Source organism: Mustela lutreola, chromosome 13, assembly GCF_030435805.1.
Source record: "Mustela lutreola isolate mMusLut2 chromosome 13, mMusLut2.pri, whole genome shotgun sequence".
NCBI lineage: Eukaryota > Metazoa > Chordata > Mammalia > Carnivora > Mustelidae > Mustela > Mustela lutreola.
Window position 1 is genome coordinate 60,168,965 of NC_081302.1, and position 17,917 is coordinate 60,186,881.

At 58.4% G+C, this 17,917-nt stretch overlaps 1 long non-coding RNA gene across 1 annotated transcript; it reads right to left on the minus strand.

The window, feature by feature from the left end:
* Positions 1–484: 484 nt before the first annotated feature.
* LOC131814019 (uncharacterized) lies at positions 485–16,179 on the minus strand. The gene is made up of 5 exons (XR_009347093.1): positions 15,665–16,179; positions 12,702–12,790; positions 3,167–3,264; positions 2,794–2,865; positions 485–1,841 (listed from the first exon to the last, which is right to left on the minus strand). It is a non-coding gene; the product is annotated as an uncharacterized LOC131814019 (long non-coding RNA).
* Positions 16,180–17,917: the final 1,738 nt, after the last annotated feature.

Below are 17,917 nucleotides of genomic sequence, written 5' to 3' on the forward strand. Positions count from 1 at the left end.
AGAGCCCTTCCCAGGCACCATAGCCCCACCCCCAGCCCCATGCCCTTCCCAGGCCCTACAGCCCCTGCTCCCACCCCACAGCCCTTGCCCAGGCACCACAGCCCCTCCCCCATCCCCAGAGCCCTTGCCCAGGCACCACAGCCCCTCCACCATCCCCAGAGCCCTTGCCCAGGCACCACAGCCCCACCCCTGGCCCCATACCCTCAGCCCCTCCCCCCACCCCACAGCCCCTCCCCCCTCCCCACAGCCTTTGCCCAGGCACCACAGCCCCTCCCCCCCACCCCACAGCCCTTGCCCAGGCACCACAGCCCCTCCCCTATCCCCAGAGCCCTTGCCCAGGCACCACAGCCCCACCCCTGGCCCCATACCCTCAGCCCCTCCCCCCATCCCACAGCCCCTCCCCCCTCCCCACAGCCTTTGCCCAGGCACCACAGCCCCTCCCCCCCACCCCACAGCCCTTTCCCAGGCACCACAGGCCCTCCCCTATCCCCAGAGCCCCAAGGCCAGGCCCTGCTCCCTCCCTGCCCTTGGGAGGTAGGTGCACCATGGTGGTCCACATGGGTGGACCATGTGACCTGTCTGGGCTAATGAGATATTCTTGATGCAATGCCTCCAGAGGCTTGCCAAGTCCTTGTGCCCTGGAGTTGGGCAAGCTTTCATTCCTGGGATCCCCTGAGAAGGTTATGCACCAGGCAGAGGCGCCACTTCAGATATGGCCTCTGCAGAAACCTGAGGAAAAGACCCAAGTCTATTCAGGAGCCTAAAGCCATGCCCCGCTCGCCCACCCCAGAATGAGGGTAGCCCAGATCAGCTGTAGCGAGGTGAACCCGCAGAGCCCTGGTCATGAGAAGAAATAGCCTTTGTCTCAAGTCACTGAGGGTCGGATGCTTTGTTACGTGGCATGGCTGCTTGGTTTGCAGGCTGATGCAACCCTGGTCATCCAAGCTCCCCCCCTTCCTCCTTAAGCCCAGCTGTCATAGGGATGGTCGCTGTAGCAGGAAAGACTTCCCCATTAGAGATATTCTGACTTTCTTCCAGAGGCTTATTCCTTAGTTCATGTGCCAACATACGGAGATCCATGCTCAGCCTTAGCAGGGGCGACAAGAGGCAAGAGCGAGGTGGTTCTGCAGGAGGCTGAGACATACGCCTTTTCTTCGAGAGTGAGAGAGCAGGCCCAGAAGCCAGCAATCACCTGGCAGGGTACCGGCCACGTTTCTGACCCAAGAGCAGACCACAGGGAGACAAAGTCATCATTCTGCAGATGCCCATGTTTCTTCTTAAGACAAATTATCTCTATTTTTTTAAAAATCCCCAGTAATTACGAGTATCCCTTCTTCTGCACACACCGCATGAGCCAGTGCAACACAGTGTCAGTACCAGTTCCCATATGTCAGTACCAGTTACGCCTTCTTTTAAAGCGTGTTCTGTGCATCCTTCTGGAAGGAGGTGAATGAAATGTTCTTGTAAATGGACAAATGATTCACGGGATCATGACTACTTCTCACCAGCTGTATCAATTCTAGGCAGCGAGGGGACTTGGTGAGATATTATTTACAACTTGTTAAAAACACTCCTTGAGACACTTCAGGCCTTGTTCGGTCCTGGTGAGCTCAGCTGAACGTGGCTGGGATGGCAGTCGGCCGAAACTGGTCCTCCTGGCACACCCACGCTGCCTGGGCCCAGAGGAACTGCATGCCGGCATGGGGAGGCTTCTGGAACTCTTTCCTCTGAGAGGGAGGACGGAGAAGCCTGAGACATGCACGGGACTTTACTGGGCCATCAACGAGGCATTCGATCAGGCATCGATCCAAGTGACATTCTGTCTGGTGATGGGGTCACAGCTACACAGGGCAAAGGACAAACACACAGTCCTGCTCTCAGGTTGCCTATGGTCTCACAGAGATACGGTTCCCTGTCTATGAGGTAGTCTTCAGGAAAGAAATGACCTGGCTTGCCTGTCCCTTAATCTCCTCCTCCGTCAAATTATGAAAATGAAAATGGTAATCACATCCCAGGACGGTGGGGACAGCCACGTCAGTCAACACATGTCCACCATACCCCCTTGTTCCCTGAGAGGACCCTGAGCTTGTTGGGGCGGCCATGCTTCCTGATGACGGCTCACCTTCCCAGGCTCTCTGCGGCCACGTGGGCCATGCACCCCGGTTCCTGTCCGTGAGCACAGATAGAAATTTTGGTGAGCGCATTCCTTTCTGAGTAAAAGGACAAAGTTTCGCGAGAGACGCTGCTCATTTGCCTTCTCTCCAGAAACACCTGAATGGAACCTCTGACCATGTGGGACCAAGGGGACAGTGACGGGCTGGAGGGGCCTTGGGCTCCGGACGTGCTCCTGGGCACCTGTCAGCCGTATTCTACTTAGTTCCAGACAGTTCTTGCTTCAGCAGCTGTCTCACGGGCGAACGTGCTCTGGACAGTGTGAGCCCACAGACTGCCAGGTGTGCGGGAAGTACTCCGTGGGGCCGCACTGTGTGGTTACTGATGCCATGAGCACCCAGCACGGTGGCGTGGTGAGCGGGTGTGGACGCCAGATGCTTCACGGGGCCTGCAGTCCCAGCCAGTGCCACGGGCTCTGAGCCTCAGAGGTCTTTCCAGACGGACCCCTCTGCTCCTCCCAGCTGTCCTGCCCTCCACGGGGCCTCTACATTGGCCGTTCCAGGAGGATCCAAGCCGGAGCCCTGGCTTCAGTCCTGCGCGAACCGTCCGCCTCGCTTATTTCCAATGGGGGTCTGCTCCCAGCTCACTCCCAGAAGAGAACCTCCCGGAGTGACCCCTCACCATCAGTAGCCCCTTGACGCTCCCGTCCTTCGGGCCCGAGTGCCGACACTGCCACGGACATTTCAGCAAGGCCTGGGGAGACACAAAACATACCTCACTTTCAAAAATTCAATCCTAAAAAAAAAAAGAATCGGGCAATGTTTGCTTTTTTACTGTGATATATTCTTGTTAACTTCAATATAAAAATGTTTTAACTTTCCTACTGATGGAAAGAATTAATTGTATTCGAGGAAGATGCTGGGTGTTCAGCCGCAGTTCTGAGCGCCCCCTCAGAGGGCGTCTGGGAGCTCCCTGTCCTGTCCTCCATGGGACGTGGGTGCCCTCCTGGGACCCCTTGTTCCACACACCGTCCCGTCCACATGGAGTGTCTTACCTCCCTGGCCACTGACAAACTCCCGGGTGTGCTCCCGTCTGAGAGTGCCCAGCAGGCCGTCTGTGCTAACCGCTTGGGCATCTGGTCCCACCACGCACCTGTCAAACACAGGGGACATTCTGTTCATCGTGGAAGGCTTCCAGTTACTCGTGTGTGACCAACGATCCCCACACCTAGAGACCCCTCCTCCCGAGGGGGACAGGTGGCCCAGGAGCAAGCAGGCACCAGCTGCCTGGATGCGCCTCGGTACCACAAGCGGGGAGGCGTGAGGACAAAGAGAGCATCTGAGAACAGATGTGCCAGCCTGTGATGTCCCCACGCACCCTCGCAAGCCGTCTCTGCCCCGCACCCGAGTGTGGAGGTTGAGGCTGGGGCAGGAGAGCAGGGAGGGACCTGCTTGCTGCTGAGAGGGACCCAGCATGGAGGGACCTGTCTCTGGTTCCCCGTCCCTGGTATTTCTTACCCCCAACCCCACATGGGAAACTGAGTGCTTGGTGTTCATTCTGAGCGCGGGTCAGTGGTCTGTACAGGAAACCAGGATGGGCTCTGGTGTTGGCCACATCCCCCCAGAGCCACTTCTGTGTCCCCCACTCTCAGGGGCCCAGCAGAACAAGGGGGGCTCTAGGCGTCTCCTCCGAGCCCCTCCCCTCGGCGCTCTGGAGGGGCAGGCTGCCCTCCAGGAGCTGTCCCTGGCTGTGGGCTAAGTGTCCGAGGTCTAACATCCCCTCGTCTGCCATTAAGAGCTCCATTATGGGAGCCTTCATAGCAGGTGTCATTGAACAGACATTAAGACCCAACTGGCCATGGTTAAGGGAACCATTAGCACATGCCTGATGTTTGCCTTGACAAAGGGAGACCCAGCCAAGCACTCATGTGATAATGGGCCTGGAAACACCCCCTGGGGGCAAGTAACAGGATGGGGGGCGGGGAGGGCACGCCCTGCCTGGGGCCCTCAGAGCATCTGCTGACTCTAGGTCAGCCTTGCCCTGGCCTCCCTGGGTCTCTGGGGCTAGACCAAGGAGGTGGGGACCGCTACCTGCCCCGCCAGCCTGAGCATGCTCCGGGGAAGCCTGCCTTGTGACGGCAGGACAAAGGATCACGCTGCCTCAGTTTCCCCTGAGCTGACGGGTCTTTAGGAGCCGAGACCAGCGTCAAAGCGAGCCGAGCTCATTTATGCTTCTGTGGGTCTGAAGGGTGCAGGCCCGTCAGGGCACCGACACCCCACCTCCAGCGGAACTCCGCATCCGCACAGGTGGCCGGCCCCGCAGACCCACTCTCCTACCTGCAGCCTTCCATGACCAGGAGGCAGCGCAGTGTGGGGTGCAGACGTGCGCTTTGGGTTCAGGTCTCCCTGGGTTCGACGCCCAGCTCTGCCCCCTGCGAGTCAGGCTCCTCTTTTCTGTTCCCGTGGGGTGCTGCGCACACCAACCCTCTGGCCGCCCAGTTCCCTCTGCTCTGTGTTCATGCCTGCACCTGCTGGAGAGTGGAGAGCCCAGGGTCTCCTGGACCCTGCCACTCCCCAAGGGAGCAGACACCCCCTAAATCACGTTCCATCCATGAAGGTCCCTTCCCTGGGCCACGCCCGATGGCGAGCACAGCCGGAGACTATCCGCAAACCCACCAACCTGCCCGCTGACCAGACCTCGCGCCCCCACCTGCGTACCCAGCCCCGGCCATGCGCTCAGCTCACTCCTGCCATGCTTTCTGCTCCCAGCGCCCCAGGTACCACTTCCTCCTACCTGCTCCTCCTCCTCCCCTTTCTGAGCCCTTCCCTGCCCCCACCCTGCCTCCTCCCAGGCGGTCCCTCCCCCTGAACCTATGGCTCCCCATAGCCTCCATGTCCCTCAGCCTGTAGGCCCCTTCTGCGGGGCATATGCCTTCAGGACCCTGCCTCGGGCAGCCAGGTCCTCCTCCTCCTCTCTCTCTGCCATGTGCTGTGGTGACCAGCACTGTATGTGAACGTGCTCTTGCCAGACTCACCCCGGCCCTAACTGAACGTCAGGTGCACTCTACCTGCCTGCTGAGCCAGTCCCAAGGCTACGCCCTGCCGAAGGGGTGGGAAGGTCAGCACCCCTCGTGCCGGGCCTGTAACCTTGCACACTTAGCCCCCAGCCACGGACAGCCTATAGCCCCCCGTGCCTGGAGTGCAGGGCACTCCCACGGGCCGTGGCCAGCCAAGCCCACAGTGTCTCCCGTGGGTCATCCAGGCCCTCTCACGCGCACAAGTGCCTCCTCGAAGATCTCTCGTCCCCTGTGAGTGGTGGCGCTTGTACTCTTAGGACCGCGCTCACTGCATCAGACATCGCGGCCCGGAGGAGGCTGAACAGTGGCCGCTAGAGAGGCACGTCTGCGTTCGCGACTCTGCAACCTGTGGTGGATACCTTTAACGGGTCTTGCCTGATGTAAATAAACGAAGGATCTCAACATGAGACGGTCCTGGATCATCCCCCAACCCAGACACAAGCGTCCTTACCAGACACACACACAAAGGACAGGACACACGGACACAGAGACAGATGGAGGGACGCAGCCATAACCACAGACACTGGGGCCACAGCGGCTGTGCAGGGCCAGACAGACCCTGCCTCAGAGTCTGGCCTGAGCGGCTGCTGTGGCCTCGCCTCGCGCATGGACGTTCGGCCCCCCCGGGACACTGATTTCAGATCCCCCAGGGACACTTAAGGGGCAGCAGGCAGCTTGTTAAGAGTCTCATGGTTGCTGAGGGGCGGAGTCCCAGCCTCCCTGTGAAATGGGGGGGGGGGGGAGTAGATGGTAAAAACAACCCTTTGCCCCCTGGGTTGCTATGGACTTAAGGGTATAGAAGAATGGACCCATGGACAGCAGGGAGGGCCCACGTGGGACACAGCGTGTGCTTGGAAGGCACCTGTTGTAACAGCCCGTCTGCGGGGTCCCCAGCTCACGCGCTCTGGTCTCCGGGGTCTCCGGGCTCACATGCTCTGGACTGAGGGATTCCCCTTCTCATGCACTGTGGTCTGCAGGGTCACCCGCTCTCGTGCTCTTGTCTGTGAGGTCTCCCGCTCATTCACTCTGGTGTGCGGGTCTGGGCTCCCGGTCTCTGGTCTGTAGGGTCCCTGGCTCATCCGTACTGATCTGCAGAGTCCTCTGCTCATGTGCCCTGGTCTGCGGGGGTCCACCGCTCACGTGCTCTAGTCTGTGGGGTTTCCTGCTCTTAAGCTCTGGTCCGCGCGGTCTCCCCGACTTTACACTCTGGTCTGCGGAGTTACCCTGGCTCATGCGCTCTGGTCTGTGGGGTCTCCCCCTCACGCACCCTGGTCTGCGGCACCTCCCTGGCTTGGGCGCTCTGGACTGTGGGGTCCCCTGCTCACGAACCCTGGTCTGGGGGGGTCTCCTGCTAACGTGCTCTCGTCTGTGGGGTCTCTCCAGCTCTCGTGCTCTAGTCTGGGGGGTCTCCCCAGCTCTGCACTCTGGTCTATGGGGTCTCCCCAGCTCATAAGCTCTAGTCGGCAAGGTCTCCCCAGCTCACTCACTCTGGTCTGCAGGGTCTGCACCTCATGCACTCTGTGTCCACCCCGCTACACAGCACGTGTTTCCCAGCCACCACACTGCTGACACTCCCTGCTGAGAGGCTGTCCTGGGCTCTGTAGGATTTGAGTGGTGTCCTTCCACTGCATTCGCCCCGGCTTGGCTCCCTGTCATGAGGAATGACCCTGGCTCACTCTGGCCCAGGTTGAGAGACACCGCTGCCCTGGTGGAGAACAGCCTACTAGGTGGAGGGGCCAGGACTTCAGAACCTGGGGTTCCCGCTTGCAGCGGGCTTGGGATGCAGGCAGGGGTGCTGGGTAGAGCACTGGAGCCGGCAGATGGTTAGCAAAGGCCCAGGGGTGGGCAGGCCATGCAGGTGGTACACAGACAGGGCCCCGGATCGCCCTGGACAGTGGCACCAGCTGCATGGTGACTGCAGGTGCTTCGTGAAGCCGCGATGTGACGTGAGCCATCTGCCCATCACGGGGTTGGCTGCCCCGTGGCTGTTCCTGCTGTTCCAGCCAGCTGAGTGAACCCTTAATGGGATGCGGGACAAAACATCTCTTCATGGGGCTGCAAAGCCTCCCAATCAACTCTTCAATTAAGAGGCACACGCCCAAGATGGGGGTGGGAGTGTGCAGTGTGATTTGGAGGAGTGTCTCTGCCAGGGCTGAGATTTCTGTCGTGGTGATAGAGGTTCCCCCCAGCCTGTGATGACAACACTGGCTGTTGACAGACAAAGCTGAATCGGAAAAAGAGAGACCACGCTTGGGGACTGTCTCTTCATTTTCCTTTCCTGTGACTACGGTCCAATCCACGGCGGTGCCAGCCCCTCCCTGCGGAGCTCCAGGGTGGCCCTTTCCCCTTCACCTGTCCTCTGCCTAGAAACTGAGGGGAGGAAGCACGAAGTCCCTCAGACTCTGGAGGTCTGAGCCCATGCGACTCTGCCCTTTGCTGCTGTGTGACTTCAGGACAGGCGAGCCTGGACCACCTTTCTGAACAGGACAAGGACAGCCACGATGATACCACGCCTGCTTACTAGTGGCTTCTTCCAGAGCCCACAGGAGTCACGATAGCACTCTGAGGGCGTGTTCTCACTACTCCCATCTTAAAAAAGAGAGAGAGGCTTCGAGAGGTCAGTTTGCCAAGGCCAAGCACCTCATCAGGGCCACCCTGTGTGGTTGTTCTGGTTGTGTGCTGCACAAAGGAGCTCCACATAGGGCGACAGTTATACTGCCGATGAATGCTGACGTCCAAGACAGCGTGAAGGGGGCACAGGGCTCCCAGTGCCCCACTGGGCATGTCCGAGAACGATTTCCTTCATGACCCACCCAGACGCCCATGCCCGGATCCCCATGCAGGAGCTCAGGAGCTCACGCTCCCTCTTGGCCTGACACCTGCTGCGGAGCAGACCCTGAGTCGGCTCTGGCTGCCTGGCTGGGGGATGCAGCAGGTGCATGCTGGTGTCCATGATACTGGGAGCCCAAGGGAACAGCAGGTGGACGTGGGGCACCAAGCAGGACCCTGCCCAAGGACCAGGACCACAAACGCTGCTCTCTAGCAGTCTGGAGGGTAGACAACTCAAGGCAACCTTGCTGGCTGGACCCAGGCGTCACACGGCTAGCCTCCCTGGCCTGACCTGTTTCCTGCCTTTTCCAACCTGCCCTTCTGCGCCCCAGGATCTCAGGACGGCCCGAAGACAGAAGGGAGCCTCACATGAGGCCTGTCCTTCAGGGTCCAGGTGGGTCCCACCTGCTTGCTCAGTGAGGAGCACGAGAAGGGCGTCAGCTCTCACCAGGCCCCGAGATTCCTGTAGGTGGATGTTTCCCTAAATGTTCCCTGACTCCTGCCCAACATGCTCCTCTGGTGCTTCAGCAACCCCTCCGTTCCGCCCTCCAGCAAGCATGTCGGGCTCTAGCTGCAGCACAATGTGCGAGTTCTCCACACACCACGCAGCACCACATGGGACGGGGACTTCATGCCAGCGGCCTCTGTCAGTACTGTGCACGACCCACTCTTCCCTTTGCACGACTGCCACTGATGATGAAGTCCTTGAGACTGTGCTAGGGTCACCTCCACCAGGAAGCCCTCCCTGATTACTCAGGAGTTGCCCTGAAGATTCTCACCCTCTCTATGTCAAATGACAGTCCTCAGCTCCGTTGCCTGTGCCCACAGGGGCCTGCACTCCCCTCTGTCATAACGTATACCACTCTTGGTGCTCACCTTCTCCACCAGACTTTGATCCTCTCCACGCTGTGGACTCTGTCAGCAGGGACTTGAGCAACTGAGAAAAGCTTTCCTCTTGGGTGGGGTGGTCTCAAGGTCTGGTGTGGACCAGAGCCAGGGACTCACAAGTCCTTGGGACTCTGCTAAATCGGGAGCTCCTCACCAGGCCACCGCCAGCAATGTCCGAGGCTCCCCATCCCCCGCACCTCTGGCCCCCCTTCTGGTCCTGAGCTTATCTGGGACAGGGCAGCTCCTCACAGACGTGCTCTCAAACCCTCCAGCAGGCGCCGAGTGCTAGCCATTCTTCCCAGGGATACCGTGAGCGTTCCTGTGCCAGGACGGAGCATGCGAGAATCTGACGTGACACGCTCCCCATCCTCAGAGAAGCGTCTGACCAGTGAGGAATGGGCCGCAAGGCAAACCACTGGAACGCGATGTGTTCGCACTTGGGTCGAGCAAAGCGCTGTGCGACGCAGTGCTGAGAAGGGGCTGGCCCTACCTGGAGGAGAAGGGGTTGGCTCTGGCCGAGAACAGGTAGGCTGTTCCAAGCAGCGCACACGAGGTTGGTTCCAAACTGCACAGCACTAGAGCGCCTGACCAGCCCTCCATGCGGCACCCAGGACACAGGGATGAGGGATATCCAGAAGAGCCCAGCCCTGGAAGAAAGGCATCTTCACCGCCAGGACAAGGGACCTAGAATTTGCCCTGCATGCGACAGGGGCCAGGACAGTCCCGTGCTTTATAGAGACACCACCTTCTTGGGACCTGAGCCAGCGCCCCAACAGCTGATGACTTGCTGGCCCTGAGCTCCTCCGGCAGCAGACAACCAGGAAGGCCCAAGAGGCAGGAGACCGGAGGCAGCTGTCCTTCTGACGGGTATGTCCTCTTCTTGGCCGGATCCTTCTGCAGCCCTCAAAGCAGGAGCTCATCAAGGAACAGACAGAGTGATGGGGCCATGGACACCTCCTGGATCCTGGGAGCATGCTCAGGTCCGGGCGAGATGGCGCAGAGGTCAGAGAGAACATGGCCTCACTGGGTCGAGGATGCGGTCCTTCCTTCCAAGGAAGCCACGGTCTCCACATCCAAACCATCTGAACAGCTTCCCAGGTTTGTGGTCGGGATGCAGCCCTCGAGCACGGAGGGAGGGAGGAAGGACTCAGATGCTGCCAGGCCTCTCCCCCAGCACCATGCACGCCATCCCCAGGACTGACCAGGGAGCCCCAGGCCAGGGCAAGCTCCTTCCCTGGACATGAGGACCTGGGCCCAGCCCTGGGGAAGCAGGACGGAGAGGAAGACTACGTTCTTGGTGCTGGTCCTGCCGGCCTGCTGGTCATCCCCTCAGGACCAAGGGGCAAGAAAGAGCAAAAGACAGAGTTCTCGTCCCCAGGGATTCTCAGTCCACACAGCAAGAAAGGCCCAAAGGAGCGCCCCAGCTCATGGCCCCAAAGCCACTGGAATGTCACAGTGTCCAGCCCCTCCCTGGTTCTCCTGCACGAGTGGGAGACACAACTCCTCTGAGAGACCCCCGCGCCCATGGTGATGTTCCCTTCCCGCATCCATGGCAACGCTCCCTTGCCTGTGATCCTCCACACCTGTCTGAGCTGGGCCTGCAGCCCCAACCGTGCAAAGATCAGCTTTTTTCTCAAAACAAGGAGTTCCCTGAGGCCAGTGGCTTTGTCAAGCCCCAGGCATGGCCTGCAGCAGGTGCATGGTCCCGAGTCCTGAACTGCAGAAACACATGCCATTAGGCCCCTGCAGGAGCTCATGTGGTAGGTGCGCCACCCGCCCTAGATCCTTCCATGCTTCTCTCTGAGATACAGGACCTCAGCACCTGGATGAGCAGAGAAGATCACTGACAGTCTTTGCCCCAGTGGAGGATCCTCCTTTCTCAGGGAAGTAGGTCCTTGGTGGCCAGTCACACCCCCTGGTCAAACCATGGGGCAACCCCTCCCTGAGCACAGCTGATGCACCCCCACCTCCACCAGGCACCCTGGAGTGTAGGACATGTACGGGCTGGGGCGAGCCTCCAGCGCTGGAGGCCAGTGGGTGACCAGCACAGAAGGGCTCTGGGGGGCGTCCAGGAGTGGGCAGCCCCCAAGAACCATTCCACCGGGCTCATGGAAACTGTTCACACGGTGGAGAACCCCGTGAGGCCAGCCTGTGATGGTCCGCCAGCGAAGGAAGGCAGGCATCAGTTTTAGTCTGTTGTCTGTTCTTCATTCCAGGAGACTGAAACTGGGACCACACGGTGGAAAGGTATTTCTGAACACTCAGAGTGGATGGTGGCTTCCAGGCCACTGCCATACCCGTCACCCTGAGGTCACGGTCAGCACCGAGACGCACTGCTCACAGCCTGTCTCCCTCTTGAACTAGAGGCAGGCTGTCATGCCTCTAACGGGTTTCCCGCGGCCACCGGGAAAAGTCACACACGCTCTCTTGCAGCTCTAGAGTCACGAGGTCTAAATTCGGGGCCGTGCTCCCCAGGCAAGCGTGTTCTCTTGTCTCCGAGGAGTCCAGACACAACTGTGCCCTTGTCCCCGGGGCCTTCTTCCACCTCCAGCAGCGGCGGCGATCCTCCGCCTGCTTCCCTCGCTCCCGTTCTGTCTCTTCCACACACAAGCCCACACACAGCAACATATACACGTGTGCACACACGTGCCTCTGCCTCCCTTGTCTCCCCTCATCTGATGCAGACCCACCTGCCCCCACGTAGGAGGCTCCTCGTACGGAGCTGGTGTGTGGCCCACAATCCAGGATCACCCCACCCCCAGTGAGAACCTTGAATCAGTCACATCTGCGAAGCCCCTCCTGCAAGGGGACGTCTCACATTCCCAGCTTGGGGGCAGCAGGACGTGGCATCTTCTGGAGGCCGGGACCCCATCTGGCCCAAGCCCCAGCCAGCTATCCGGTGCAGCTTCTAAAGCCCCTCAGGCCTTGGGCTGATCCCCTCCCACACCCCAGACAGAAGCCTATCTGTGTGGCTCCGAGCAGTGTGCCACCCCCGCCGCCTGGGCCTCAGTTTCCCATGTGTGCAGGGCCATGGGCTTCCAGTTCTGCCATCCTGCCGCAAGACCGCTCGGCACACAGGCTGAGCAGGGAGGGCCCGGCCGTTCCCTCGCAGCCCGGCAGTGAGGACAGCTGTGGCCAGAGAGAAGCCGCTCACCCAGGACCCAGTCATGGAACGTGAAGAAGTCCCTCAGCTTGCGTGTTCTAATTGAATCAGCACAGATTTAACTCGGGTGTGACGTTTAGAACATGACCCATAAAAACATCCACCGGTGCTACTCTACGGGGCCTCCCAGAGGAAAGATGCCCTCGGGGGGTTCAGGAAAGGGCCACCTGGCTGGGGCTGTTAGCCGGAGGCTGGGAAGGGCTGGCGGGAAGCGTGTGAGGAAGGATCTACGACAGGCCAGAAGATGTCACCCTCCCACCTAGACGTCCCGAAGCACAGGACGGGGTGTACGGAGGGTGACCAAGCCGGCCAGGGGTCCGAGGCTCAGTGTTCTTGGCTCCAAGATGCCTGTGCCCCTCAGCATGGCTCTGAGACGGGTTGAAGGCAAACCCCTCGTGCTGTTCGGCCAGCAACAACCTCCAACGACAAGTGTCCACTAGACCTCCTGACCTCCGTCTGACCAGCCTTCGCCCAACCCCAGAAACACTCTTACTGGTTCCCACTCTGCTAGTGAGGAAAAAGCCCTCCTAATAAAAGCTCCTCACTAATAACAAGAATCCCCTGTTGTGGAAATTTGGCACACATTCTTCAACAACAAAAAGGAAAACAGGATGTCTGCTTTGCAGCACTTACCAGCCCTGAGAAGGAGACGTGGTGGACTCTGACTCATTTTTCCAACCACCCTGGGGAACGGAGATGCTGTCAATGTGAGCGTGAAGGAGCTGTGGGGACAGAAGTTAGAGACGGAGCCCGTGAGAGTCTAACTGATGTTATTTTTGGAACTGGATCTGGGGCAGCAGATAGAACCGTCGCTGCTGGGGCTGTGAAGATCACACCTGCGCTAGGACACCAGGGGCCCCAGTGTCAGAAGCAGCAGCTTCCAAGGGCCAGGACCTCCCCGTCCCTCACATGGAGGATTTCCTCTGAGAACACCTCCATCCTCACATGAGGGTCCATGTCCACACAGGACGGATGAGAAAGGCTGACACAGAGAGGAGCACGTGGGAGTGGGGACAGAGGTTCAAGCCGCCGGCCAAACGTGGCACGCAGCCACCAGGTAAGCCGGCAAGTGGTGCCAGGAAGGTGCCGGCAGACGTCCTGGCAGAGAGGATTGGAGAGACCACCTCCCCTGCGGACGCAGGGTGTGGGCAGGAGGCCAGGGTCACCTGTTTACTGGACTTCCAACTCCTGAGGGCTGGCTACAATCTGTCTTGTCCATGCCTCTGTGCCCCATGCAGAGGAACGTGCCCAGCAGAGAGCAGGTCCTCACAACATGGTAGCTGGCTGAAGGAACCATGAATGAGTGAGTTCCTAAGCACACGGCGCTGAACCAGCTCAGAGCTGAGCCCTCGGGACTCCAGCGCACTCTGCTGGGGGATCACCCAAGCCAGGCCGCCTAGAGGACCCCCCCCCCAACCAGCTGCCCTCTACGCAGACTCCTCTGGCTTCTCTGGGACTCCTTTACTCAGCCCTGCCTGATGGCCGGCTGGCCACGAGGTGGGACCCAACCCAATGCAGGGGCTCCCGGGGTTCCCCGGACGGCTCCCTCCCAGCCCCGCAGCCTTTTGGCCACCAAGCCCTCCTCATTCCACCTTCCACCCTCCTTCTACCTTACAGCTAGCTCCCTCCGTCTCGGCCGGCCCTGCATCCTGCCCTGCGTCCTGGCCCTCCGGCCAGGGGGCCCCACCCGCCTCTGCTGCACTAACAAGCAAGCCCCATTCCAGAGCCTGTGGTACCACCACTGTCACCTGAGGCAACCACAGCACGGCCACTCTCCCACCACAGGGCCCAGCATTCAGGGAGGGGAAGTCCCGTCTGGGACACAGCGTTTTCACGACAGAAACAGAAGCCAAGCCAGGGGTGGAAAAACTCAGTGCCTCCGGGATGGTTCCATAGCTGGTCCCCAAGTGTCTGATGCCCCTCCCTCCACAAGAGGGGGTTAACGGCCCCGCTGAAGGTGAGAGGGACTGCAGGCCCGCTGCAGCCAGCAAATGTCCGCCCGGGTTTCCTGGGATCCCTAGGCTGTGGCTGCAGGATCCCCAGGCAGCATGCTGGCCTCCACCTGTGCCCACAAGGCTCTGTCTCCACCGTCTGGGTGACCTGGACTTCCACCACGGGAGAATGGGGTGCAGGGCATTGCCTGAACCCTACACCAGCAACGGGCGCAGAAATGTGTACAGAGAGGCAGGACAGCAGGCCTGTGGCGAGGCTGGGAAATACCACTCACCCCCCAGTAGACTGCAGCCTGGGAGTGGAAGACCGGGATCTAGGTGATGCCCGTGTCCCCAGCAGAAGGGGGGTTCTCCAACGACCCCTTCAGTCTCCCCTCACAGCACCCCTTCCCCTGCCTTTCACCTCAGGACACACAGTCAACCTGCCAGGTCACGTACAGAGACTTATCACAAACCCATGTCAATGGCAGCAGCACACCTTCCCTGTAAAACCTGCTGTGGCTCCCAGTTCCAGTCGCCCAATGCGGCTTCAGCATCTGGGGGCTAGGAACCACAGGCTCAGGTCATCTCCCATAAGTGTGGGTTGACTGGGCGGGGACACATGCACAGTGGCCCTCTGCTGGCCTGCTGGGGTCCGGAGCTCTCCTACACGCTGGGCAGACATCCAGCAGTCAGGGCCTGCTGTCTGTCATCCCCGAGGGCCTCTCTTTGCAGATGGCCCCTCCCCCCAGTAGCATGGGGGCAGGATTGCAGGGAAGTGGGAGCGTGGGATGGACTCTCAGGGGTCAGCCCTGAACAACACAGTGTCACTTCTGGCACATTCTTCATATCCAAAAAGACCACAAGGCAGTCAAGTGCTACAGGAGGGGATGAGATCTGTCCTCCGTCGGGCAGGAGGAACAGTGTGTGCCTTTGTGGAGGGAGACTCCCTGGGATCCATGCTGGGATGCTGCATCCCATCACAGGCTGAGAACAGGGTGCTCGGTATCCACACACTACAGAGATGCCTTGGGTCATCTCAGGAGGCTCTACACAGGGTTGACCCCAAAGTCACACACTCCGGAGGTCTGCCCAGGGAGCCTTGGGATGGTAAGACGAGGTCCCATGGGGCTGTCCGGAGCTCTGTGGTGCCTTCCCTCTCCTCCCCCCAGGGAAAGAGGTTACCTCCTAGGTCATAAGCCCAAGGCAGCCTTCCAGACCTACGTGGACTGAGCGGGCCTTGACCACGTGGGCTGCAGCACGTGCACCCCACTGACAGCACACATGCCTCCCGGGACCACCAAAGGGTAAGCAGGAACGTCTGCTGGACAGAGGCCAGCTCTGGGATGGGTGGCGGTGGATCCCATCAGAGTCTGCAGAGTGCACAGCACGAACCCAGGGCTGAGGGGCACCTGGGAAGAAAGGACCACCCACCCATGCCAGGGTGCTGCCACCAGAGTCCCCGAGAATCCCCGAAGCGTCCCAGAGAGATAGCCCAAGCCCCCGGGGGCTGCCCTCTCTCAGCTCCCCCAGTGGTGGAGAAGGAGCGTCCTTGGCCCCTGTTGCCCACGCAGCTGTCGCACCCCACGGGATACCTGGCTGAATGGGGGCTGGAGATGCAGCTGGATACCAGTGAGAGCAGTGGAAGGTCCGCCGCACACCCACCTTGGACGACAGTTCCTTCGAATCAGGGAGCACCGCGCAGAGCCGTCAGCATACCGGGCGCACGCATTTCCAGTCTCTCGCGGCCTCGGGGACGTGGGCTCTGGAGACGCTGGAGCAAGTCCGACCCGCAGGCCGCAGGATCTAAGCCCAGCTCTGCCGCCTAAGCCACGCCAATGGAGGCGAAGTGCGCAGCCGCCCGTGGCACCCACCAACGCGGGGCTCGACAAAGAGTCACGGGGTGATTCAACGGGCTGAGCTGTAAGGCGTGGGGTGTTCTTAGCCGAGCTCTCTCAGCGCCTTGGCAGCCGGCCTGGGGGAGCAGGCGGCTGGGCGCAGGCCGGCCGGGCGCCTCAGGGACGTCCTGCTCCGCAGCTTGCCACGCTCCCTGTGAACGCCTGTGGACGTTGCCGGCGTACTTCCGGCACTTCCGGCGTACGGCCCGCACTTCCGGCTGCGCCCATCCCATGCTGCTGGCTGGCCTGGGATACTTAGGGCACTTAGGGCCCCGGCCCTCTGATGCCCCCAGCGGATGCGGACACTCCCACACTTCCAGCAGCGTGGGGAGGACGGGCTGCTGCTGTGGTCCTGCCTCTTTGTGTCCATAGACGTTTTGTGTTCCATAGAAACACAAAATGTCTGGGACGCCTGAGCGGCTCAGTGGGTTAAGCCTCTGCCTTCAGATCAGGTCATGATCTCAGGGTCCTGGGATCAAGTCCCGCATCAGGCTCTCTGCTCGGAAGCAGGGAGCCTGCTTTCCCCTCTGTCTCTCTGCCTGCCTCTCTGCCTACTTGTCATCCCTCTCTCTCTCTGTCAAATAAAATAAATAAATAAATAAATAAATAAATCATAAAAAAAAAAGAAACACAAAATGTCTTTGTGTTCCATAGAAGTTTTAGGACTATTTCTAGCAGCTCTGTGAAAACTGCTGATGGAATTTTGTTAGGGATTGCATTAAATTTTTTAAGAAGATTTTATTTATTTATTTGACAGAGAAAAATCACAAGTAGGCATAGAGACGGGCAAAGGGCGGGGGAATCAGGCTCCCCACTGAGCAGAGAGCCTGATGCAGGCCTCAAGAACCCTAAGATCCCGACCTGAGTCAAAGGCAGAGGCTTAACCCACTGAGCCACTCATGCACCCTAGACATTTTAATAATATTTGTTCTTCCAACCCTTGAGCATGGAATGGTTTTCCATCTTTTTGTGTATTCCTCAATATCTTTTATAAATCTTCTATGGTTCTCAGTGTACATCCCTTGAACTACTTCGGTAGATTTATGCCTCAGTAACTTGTGCTTTTTGGAGCAATTATAAATGGGATCGATTACTTGATATCTCCTCTTGCTGCTTCATTGTTAGTGTATAGAACTGTAACTGATTTCTGTACATTGGTTTTATATCCAGTGACTTTGTTGGATTTCTGTATCAGGTCTAACCAGTTTTGGTGGAGTCTTTTGGGTTTTCTACATGCAATATCATGTCATCTATGAAGAGGGAAAGTTTAATTTCTTCTTTGGCATTTTGGATGTCTTTTATTACTTTTTGTTGTCTACTGAGGCAAGGACTTCCAGTACAATGTCAAATAACAGTGGTGAGAGTTGACATCCTTGTCATGTTCCTTACCTTATGGGACAAGCTTTAATTTTTTTTCCCTTTGAGGATGATATTCACTCCTGGCCTTTCATATGTGACTTTTAGGATATTGAGATATGCTCCTTCTATCCTTACATGGTGGAGGGATCTTTTCAAGAAAAAGATGCTGTATTTTGTCATATGTATTTTCCGCACCTATTGAGAGGACTAAATGGTGCTTGTCCTTTCCTATATTAATATGGTGTATTACGTTGATGGATTTGGAGATGTTGAGCCATTCCTGAAGTGCAGTAATTAATCCCACTTGGTTAATTAAGAGGTGAATAATCCTCTTAATGTACTCTTGGATCCTATTGGCTAGTATCTTTGAGAAAATTTCTGCAACCACATTCATCAAGATATTGGCCTATAATTCTTCCTTTTGGTGGGGTATTTGTCTGGTTTGATGATCAAGGTAATGCTGGCCTCATAGAATGAGTTCAGAAGTTTTCCATTCATTTCTATTTTTTGGAACACTTTTGGAAGAATAAGCATTACTTTTTCTTTAAATATTTGGTAGAAGTTCCCTCTGGAAGCCATCTGGCCTTGATATATTGTTTGTTGAGAGATTTTTGATGACTGATTCAATTTCTCTGCTGTTTATGGATCTGTTCAGCTTTTC